Source organism: Triticum aestivum, chromosome 6B (assembly GCF_018294505.1).
Source record: "Triticum aestivum cultivar Chinese Spring chromosome 6B, IWGSC CS RefSeq v2.1, whole genome shotgun sequence".
NCBI classification, from domain to species: domain Eukaryota; kingdom Viridiplantae; phylum Streptophyta; class Magnoliopsida; order Poales; family Poaceae; genus Triticum; species Triticum aestivum.
Window position 1 is genome coordinate 97,999,947 of NC_057810.1, and position 8,475 is coordinate 98,008,421.

The 8,475-nt window shown below is 46.7% G+C and overlaps 1 long non-coding RNA gene across 3 annotated transcripts; it reads left to right on the forward strand.

Moving 5' to 3' along the window:
- The first annotated feature begins 1,950 nt into the window (after positions 1–1,950).
- Positions 1,951–5,699, forward strand: LOC123133645 (uncharacterized). Of its 3 annotated transcripts, none has more exons than XR_006465336.1 (6): positions 1,951–2,568; positions 3,000–3,644; positions 3,768–4,113; positions 4,296–4,353; positions 4,439–4,581; positions 4,879–5,699. It is a non-coding gene; the product is annotated as an uncharacterized lncRNA (long non-coding RNA). The 3 variants fall into 3 exon arrangements; XR_006465335.1 differs by having other exon boundaries at positions 1,951–3,644; positions 3,768–3,897; positions 3,967–4,113; positions 4,879–5,693; XR_006465334.1 differs by having other exon boundaries at positions 1,951–3,644; positions 4,879–5,694.
- The last annotated feature ends 2,776 nt before the right edge of the window (positions 5,700–8,475 follow it).

Here is an 8,475-nt window from a genome sequence, read left to right on the forward strand (position 1 = left end):
CATCCCTTGACTGGACTGGTGTGATGGAGCCATGGGGATGAAGTGTTTGTCAAATTGCTTGCAATGGTCGCTACTTGCTTGCTGCCATAATATTTAAACAGTTGTTGCTTTTCTAAAATGTGTTTTTGGCATTAGTAGACTCACTTTTGATGTGTTGGTATTAGAATGAAACGTACTTACCATTTTAGTTTGCATCTACACTGTAATGCTTATGGTTTTGAAGTACACATCGCTGAATAGTTACTAACGTATGGTTCATATAGAACTTGATGAATTGCAGAGTTATAATTTCATGATTTCACAAGTTACTAAAATCAAAAGTTTGGCTTCTATTTGATGAGCAGGTTCTCTTAGAAAATCAACAACTAAAGGAGAATGTTTTAATTCCTATAATCAACGGTACAAAGTGGAAGTGGCTGCGAGCACACCACCGACCGTGCACCTGTCCTTCCTCACTCCAACATCAGATGACCCATCGACCATGGCCATTGTCCCATGCGTGGCCAATAGATTTTACACTGCTGAGGGGAGCGACCAGCTCGTGGCCGTGGTGTCTGGTTGCTCCAGCTGGGGTTTGGGTTTTTTTGGACAGGTGCACCACACCATCCACTGACCGATCAATGCCTCTCTTATTCGGGTAGGATCATCTGTCTGTCTGGTTAGTTTCATATATTAAATTAGGTCCAAATCGAGTGGTTTCTCGAGAGAATTGGGGTCTGGGCAGCACCTGGGTCTGTCATTGAGGCTTCTCTTTCTCCCGCGTTGTAGGTTGATTTGACTCCGCACAGCGTCCACGTCCTCACCTCGCTCAAGGTATGTTTTTTTTCCTCTTTCCTCCTGCAGTGGAAATTAAGTTTAAATCGTGCCGCTTACTGTCCCACCTGTTAACCTGCACAAGTCATAATGCTTTTGTATGTTATATGTTTTGCTTAATTGACATGCTGTGATGTGTTCATGTGGTTAGCATTTCATGAATCTGAGAACTTCATTTTTTTAGAAGATTATCTGAGAACTTCGTTAGTTCATGTATGGTCCCACGCCTTGCAAAATTATTCCAGTTTCTGCAAGTATGTAAAATAGGTGTCACTGTATCAGACTATCTGTAATAGGGGCTCTATAGTTCTAAAATCCTAACCATTCGCTGTTGTGAAGTGCACATGTTTCCTGCAAGTGGCATCCTATATTGGATGTGCTTTGTACATGCGTATTTGTTATGTCGAATTGCTGCTGTTACTTATATAGACCTATTATTTTAGGTTTAAAATGTTGGCTTGGAGCCTATCCCTAAAGTCTTGCTGGCTTTTCTGAACATCCAAGCAAAAAACATGGCAGTAATCAGAGCATTTGATACTGAGGGAAAAGTGAAGGGTCTGTTGCGATTGAAGTTGTAGCCTTCTGGTGTGCCTCTGGAACTGGCTTTTTTTCAGCATCATTAAACAAAGCTTTGAATACTATGCTAGCAGTTCGTAGTTGTGCTCTGAATACATGTTCCCCTATTTGTAATCGTCACTTTTTCTTTGTTTCTGCATTAATTAATGGATCTAAGGTAGTTAGACGCACATTGACTATAATCGATCAGCTGTACTAAGACATGAGTGGCATCATGACACATGTTCTATGAATCATATCCAAAAGCAACGAAAAGGGCACCTACAACCTGGCACCGCACAAGCTCCTTCTCAGGGTGGCGCCCCAACCGCTAGTACAACCCATTACGGGTCACGCAAAGTGCGATCTCTCGCGCTAGCCACGTCGGCACAGGTAGGACAAAAGAAAACTCGAGCGAACGGGTTGGGCAGGAGCGTCTCGTTTTGATTGGAGAAAATAATCTTTATTTGTGTGTCGTGGCAAGATAACGGAGATTTGCCTTCCTCCCGAAGGAAAACCTCACCCCTTCTCTTCCCTCGCCGCAGCCACTCCCTCCCCTTCTCCGCCGCCTCCCCTCCCCGCCCCTCCCCTCATCTCTGCGCCATGGTGAAGCAACGCGGCGACTCTCCCCGATCTGCACCTCTCTGACTGGCTCGGGCCCGACGCCTCCGCTCGCCGCTGCGCCTACGGATCTGAGCTCGTGCGCAGTGGCGGTGGTAGGAAGGTGCGGCGATGCTCGTTCCCACGGCCGCGACGGCAAGAGCTAGAAGGCGGGCGGCGCCGCGAGCTCTTGTCCCTAGGATGCAGCCCGTCCTCTCTTTGAGCTCGCCGCCGCCATCGCCGGGAGGATCGTCACGCCGTCTTCCTCGCATCCGCCGGGCTGTTCGTGGGAATTCGCAGCCGTCGATCCCGTGCACCGTTTCTTCCTCTCCTCGAGGACTCGCGACGAAGAAGCTGGCGGAGAAGGAGCCCGACTGGAGGAGAGTGAGATGTAGGGAGCCTCGCCACCATCGTCCTCCTGGAGTCAGGGCTGGGCAGGGATGGTGGATTCATTCTATTTCTGAGTGGTGAAGTCATCTTCTCCACCGGATCCGCTGCAGGGCGTCACCTCTGCAAGTTCCTAGGAGATGGAGGGCTCGAGGAGCCGCACGCACAGCCGATGATTGGAATGCTGGTGCCAAAGATCCTCCCCATACATAGGTACTGGCTTCTTCTTTGTCTCTCCCTCCCTCCGTGCCTTGCCTCCCACTATCATCATGGACGGCACATTGATATGCGTAAGCAAGTTACATTTCACTGGCCTGTTGTAAAGGTTTCCTGCCTGTACTACTGAATTTCAAAATTATCTATGCACATACCTAGAAGGGAAGGTAGACATCATTAGATTTCTATTGGTAAAGTTTCAACCCGCTCTCATGCTACTTTGCTTTATATTATGCTTGCCATATAATTGTTTATCACTTAGCAACTGACGATTGGACTCAAAGCAGCGCAATTCTGGGTAACTTTGACCAAGATAATGTATTTTGTTGCATAAGGTTGGGTTTAAATACCCTTGCCAGAGAAGTGTAATGGAGTTCATCCTTCAATCATGAGATGTGCTGATGCATACTTGTTGAGAGTTGCTGCAGTGTACATACAATGGATAACGGATTATTATGAAGACTTCTCATATTGTGTATATGAATCTAGATCAACCATCTATCTCCAATACCATGCACCAATGCTTGGAATTCACTCAAGTGTCATACTCGCACTACCAAATCAGGCTACGAAGACAAGTCATCGTGCGCACATGTATGACCTTACCGCCGTCGTTGTTATTCATTTTTTCTAGAGAAAAAACAGCTGTCATTAGGCTCTAAATTTGCAAACTAACTAAACAATAAATACAGACCATATCTGAATTTTTGAAGATTTTGGTGGTCCATACACCAGAAGAGTATAGCATTTAAAAAGCGACTGGCATTTGATGAATTGCTGAAAGGTGGATGCACACTTTGGGGGACAGTATTCCAAGAAATTGATTTCTTCTTCTGGTTTAGGGAGATTTTCAGAATCTGACAAGAAACTGATGCAATATTTATTTTCCTATTATTGGAATCTCCTGCTACGTAGAATCATAATGCTCTTCTCATTATACAGGCAGTGCAAGGTCTAACATGATTGTGCTGATGCTCTCTCCTTTGTAGATGACCATCCCAATGTTTGGGGTTTACATACTTGATTTCTTCTTCTGGTTTAGGGAGGTCTTCAAAATTGGACAAGAAATTGATGTAATATTTATTTACCTATTCTTGGAAAGTCCTGCTTTGGAGAATCATAATAATCTTCTCATTATACACGCTGTGCAAGGTCCAACATGCTTGTACTGATGCTCTCTCCTTTCTCCTTTGTAGAGAACCTGAATTAGGTTCCCGATCTTTGAAGCATGTTCACAAGGCCGTGCAAACCTTCTCCTGAAGCTATACATTATAAAAATGAGGCATGTGTGTGTCACGGTTCTTTTTGCTTCTAATAGACACTATGGTAAACCTTTCTTCTCTTATCCGTTTCTTATTACGCGGGGCCCATTTTGAATTTTCTTATTACCCTAAGCCAAAGGACAAATGCAAAACATGTCAAATAATGGCGCGGGAGGGAGCCTTCAGAAGAAAATAGGTTACTGAAACAGATAACCGATAACCGATATACACTATGGCAATGACGGCAGGAGGTGGTGATTTAGTTCTGCTTATTTGTTAGGTACGCCATTCCATAGAAAAATCTTGGACTGAATTGTCGTATATTTCTCTTCTCATGTCATTTTTGTTTAGCAGATGATATATTGGTAATTGCTCCATGACTATTTGGATCACTGAAATGGCTACTTACTTCATCAATATGATTTATTTGTCGGTCTCATATAATCCCCATCTCTGTTTCAGATTTCTTTGGGAGGGAGGGCCTGGTGGATGTGTGCTATTTTTGCGGATGTAGGCTGAGGTTGGGATACCTTACCGATCGTGCCGTCTTTGTTATTCTTACTCCTCGGTTTCTAAGGTTCGCGGTTCCCGTATGTGTGTTGCAGGTGGGATTTGTATCTGCCATTGGTGGGGTGGAACATATTGACTTGGTTTTCAGGATTTTGTGATCGGGGTCAGCCGACCTGCTGCATACAAATTATTGGACCATTCTCTTCTCATGGCTGCTTCTCCTTTAGAGTCTATGCAGGTCGAATCTTTTGTCCTCCCCGTTATATTACTTGTGTGCACTTTTTTCCCTGTTTCTGTTGAGAGGGAGTACCAAGTAAAAAAATGTCAGATTATATTTCTTCTTCTGTTTTAGTTATGAAGTAACGAACTATGCTTATTATACTCTTCAACATGTGCATGGTTAATACCTGCCTCCCCATCCCCAGTCCATTATGTGATTTATATTTGTTCTGTTTCCTCTTGGAATGAACTGATTCCAGTGAAATATTTGCAAGAATCCTGTTCTAAACTTCATTAGTAATCTCTGGGGTTTCAGCTTGGTGGTGAGGTGCTTGAGGTAGTGTCTCCGCGTCAGGAACCTGTTCTTAAGCATGCCAGTACTTCGTGGTGGTGAGGTCTGTCTTGAAGGTCCCGTTGTTTGATTATTAAATACCAATAGGAGTCGGTCAGTGAACCAGTGATGCAATAACATTCAGGCAAGCATTGTTCTATGCATTTTTATCGTGGTACGTAGTCTTGAGAAAAGCTTTGGAGAGTTCAAACCAACACTACTCTTGCATTTTCTGAACTCTCTGTGAAATATGCAGTAAAACTCGGTTACAGTGTTTATCATTGGAACATAAACTACAATATTGCATTACTACTAGCTTCATGGGTATTAGTTTTCTGATAACTGTTCTTTCTGAATGAACCTTTCATGTATTCTCACTCAATGGCCAAGCGGTGAATGACTAATCTCTGTTCTATAGAATCATACTGAATATATTCACTCATTTTCAAGTACTATTACAGAGCTTTCACATATCCTGCTTGACCGGACAACGGTGGTTGTGAAGTCTGTCGAGCAGATGACCATGGTGGGGAGGCGGGTGTTCAGCCGCTGATGGAGGCACTACCCAACCCCTATGTTTTATGCATGTTTCTTTGTGAAAATTGTGTGATGATCAAGTCGAATGGAATCTTGATTAGTCAGATTGCTTTACTTTTGATCCACCTGAACTATCTGTAATGGATCATCAGATATCAACATGCTACCTATGGGTTCGTATGTGTTTATCACCACGATTAATATCCTTTCTTCCATTGTCATTTCTCTTACACTTCCTGATGCCTGCACGAAGCCAACTGTTGGGGATATAACTATTTGTGTAAGCCGCTCAGGAGGGGCCGGGTTACGCAAAAAGGATTCACCAGAGGGAAGCCCAAGGCCAAGCATGAAGATGGCGGTTCAATAAAGGGCTTAAAGGCCCACAGGCGACTTAAGGCCCGTTGTAGTAAACCGCCGTAATGGCATGACTTGTAACATAAGGTAGATTTAACTAGTCACCGAGTCGGACACTGTTTATAAGCCGGCCGGGACTCTGTAAGCCACAGGGCATAACCCGTGTATATAAGGGGACGACCTGCTGGCGGCTTAGGGCAAGAAACAACTCATCGAGAGCCGGGCATAACGTATCTCACTCCCTGGTCATCGAAACATCAATATCAACCCAACTAGACGTAGGCCTTACCTTCACCGTAAGGGGCCGAACTAGTATAAACCCCCTCGTGTCCTTTGTCCCAATTTAACCCCTTCAAGCTTCCTAGTTACGATGGCTCCACAACTAAGTCCTTTCACTAGGACATCTGACGTGACAATTTCACGACAGTTGGCGCCCATCGTGGGGCCAGTGCACGGTGGATTTGAGTTCTTGAAGGGCAACTTCGAAGGGCTCAAGGGATACGTGGTGGGCCGGATGACCAAGAGTCGTCGCGGCAAGATCTACATCAACGACGAAGGCTGGGGTCCCGACGCCGGCTCAATTGAGTACGGATACCGGGTCCCCTTCGGCGGAATCCACGTCTTCATCGGCCGGATCGGTAAGCCGGGCCCTGAGCCGGACAACTGCACCGACCTCGTCGAGACGGCTCAGCGTGCGAGGAAGACCCGGACTCAACCTGTCATGAGGCGTGCCTTCGTGGGCTGCATCCACGGAGAGGAACTTTCTGAAGGATCTGAAGATAGGCATGAGACGGCCGTCCTCTCAGACGGTGATTCGTCCGCCGGTTCAACAGATTCGTTGTACCAAGTGCAAGACGGCGTGTTCGGGGGTTGTTCCGATGGCATCAGTATTCCGAACCCCTGTGAGCTGCCAAGATGGGCCGGAGTCTTCATGGCTGGGAACCAGCCCGGCTCAAACTCTACGGCTGCTGCAGCGGTAACGTCCGGGTTAGGAGCAGCCAGGGCAGGCGGCCCCGTACACCCACCGGCTCAGGTGCTGATATATCTCATGGACAAGCTTACGACCCTATTAACCGCCACGGTTATTCCTGCAGACAAAGATGAGCATGACGCAGCGGTAGCACAGGTGCGTGAGGAGATAGCTCAGGCCAAGGAGGCCTTGGCAGCTGAGGATACTAGACTAGCTACAGAGCGGGCGGCTCTCGACGCCCGGGCACAGCGCTTGCAGTCAGAAGCTTACCAGCTCACTATGAGTCTAAACGCATCCAATGAGGTAATGAGGAGGAGACATCAGAAAACTCAGTCCCGTTTACCTCCAAATTACGACCCTCGGGTTCTTTTTGCTACACCCGGAGCCGGCCCAAATAACCCGCCAGAGGCCAATCAGTTTATGATAGCCGGAACAGGAGGGCCGACTCTGTTGGAAATATGCCCTAGAGGCAATAATAAAAGTGTTATTATTATATTTCCTTGTTCATGATAATTGTCTTTTATTCATGCTATAACTGTATTATCCGGAAATCGTAATACACGTGTGAATACATAGACCATAATATGTCCCTAGTGAGCCTCTAGTTGACTAGCTCGTTGTGATCAACAGATAGTCATGGTTTCCTGGCTATGGACATTGGATGTCGTTGATAACGGGATCACATCATTAGGAGAATGATGTGATGGACAAGACCCAATCCTAAGCCTAGCACAAAGATTGTGTAGTTCGTTTGCTAGAGCTTTGCCAATGTCAAGTATCTCTTCCTTTGACCATGAGAGCGTGTGACTCCTGGATACCGTAGGAGTGCTTTGGGTGTATCAAACGTCACAACGTAACTGGGTGACTATAAAGGTGCACTACAGGTATCTCCGAAAGTATCTATTGTTTTATGCGGATCGAGACTGGGATTTGTCACTCCGTGTAAACGGAGAGGTATCTCTGGGCCCACTCGGTAGGACATCATCATATGCGCAATGTGACCAAGGAGTTGATCACGGGATGATGTGTTGCGGAACGAGTAAAGTGACTTGCCGGTAACGAGATCGAACAAGGTATTGGATACCGACGATCGAATCTCGGGCAAGTAAAATACCGCTAGACAAAGGGAATTGAATACGGGATTGATTAAGTCCTTGACATCGTGGTTCATCCGATGAGATCATCGTGGAACATGTGGGAGCCATCATGGCTATCCAGATCCCGCTGTTGGTTATTGACCGGAGAATGTCTCGGTCATGTCTGCATGTCTCCCGAACCCGTAGGGTCTACACACTTAAGGTTCGATGACGCTAGGGTTATAAAGGAAGCTTGTATGTGGTTACCGAATGTTGTTCGGAGTCCCGGATGAGATCCCGGATGTCACGAGGAGTTCCGGAATGGTCCGGAGGTAAAGATTTATATATAGGAAGTCCTATTTCGGCCATCGGGACAAGTTTCGGGGTCATCGGTATTGTACCGGGACCACCGGAAGGGTCCCGGGGGTCCACCGGGTGGGGCCACCTATCCCGGAGGGTCCCATGGGCTGAAGTGGGAAGGGATCCAGCCCAAAGTGGGCTGGGGCGCCACTTCCCTCATGGCCCATGCGCCTAGGGTCAAAGGGGAACCCTAAGGAAGAGTCCTAGGAGGGGAAGGCACCTCCTAGGTGCCTTGGGGGGCAGGGAATCCTCCCTTGGCCGCCGCCCCTTTCCCATCTAGGGCTG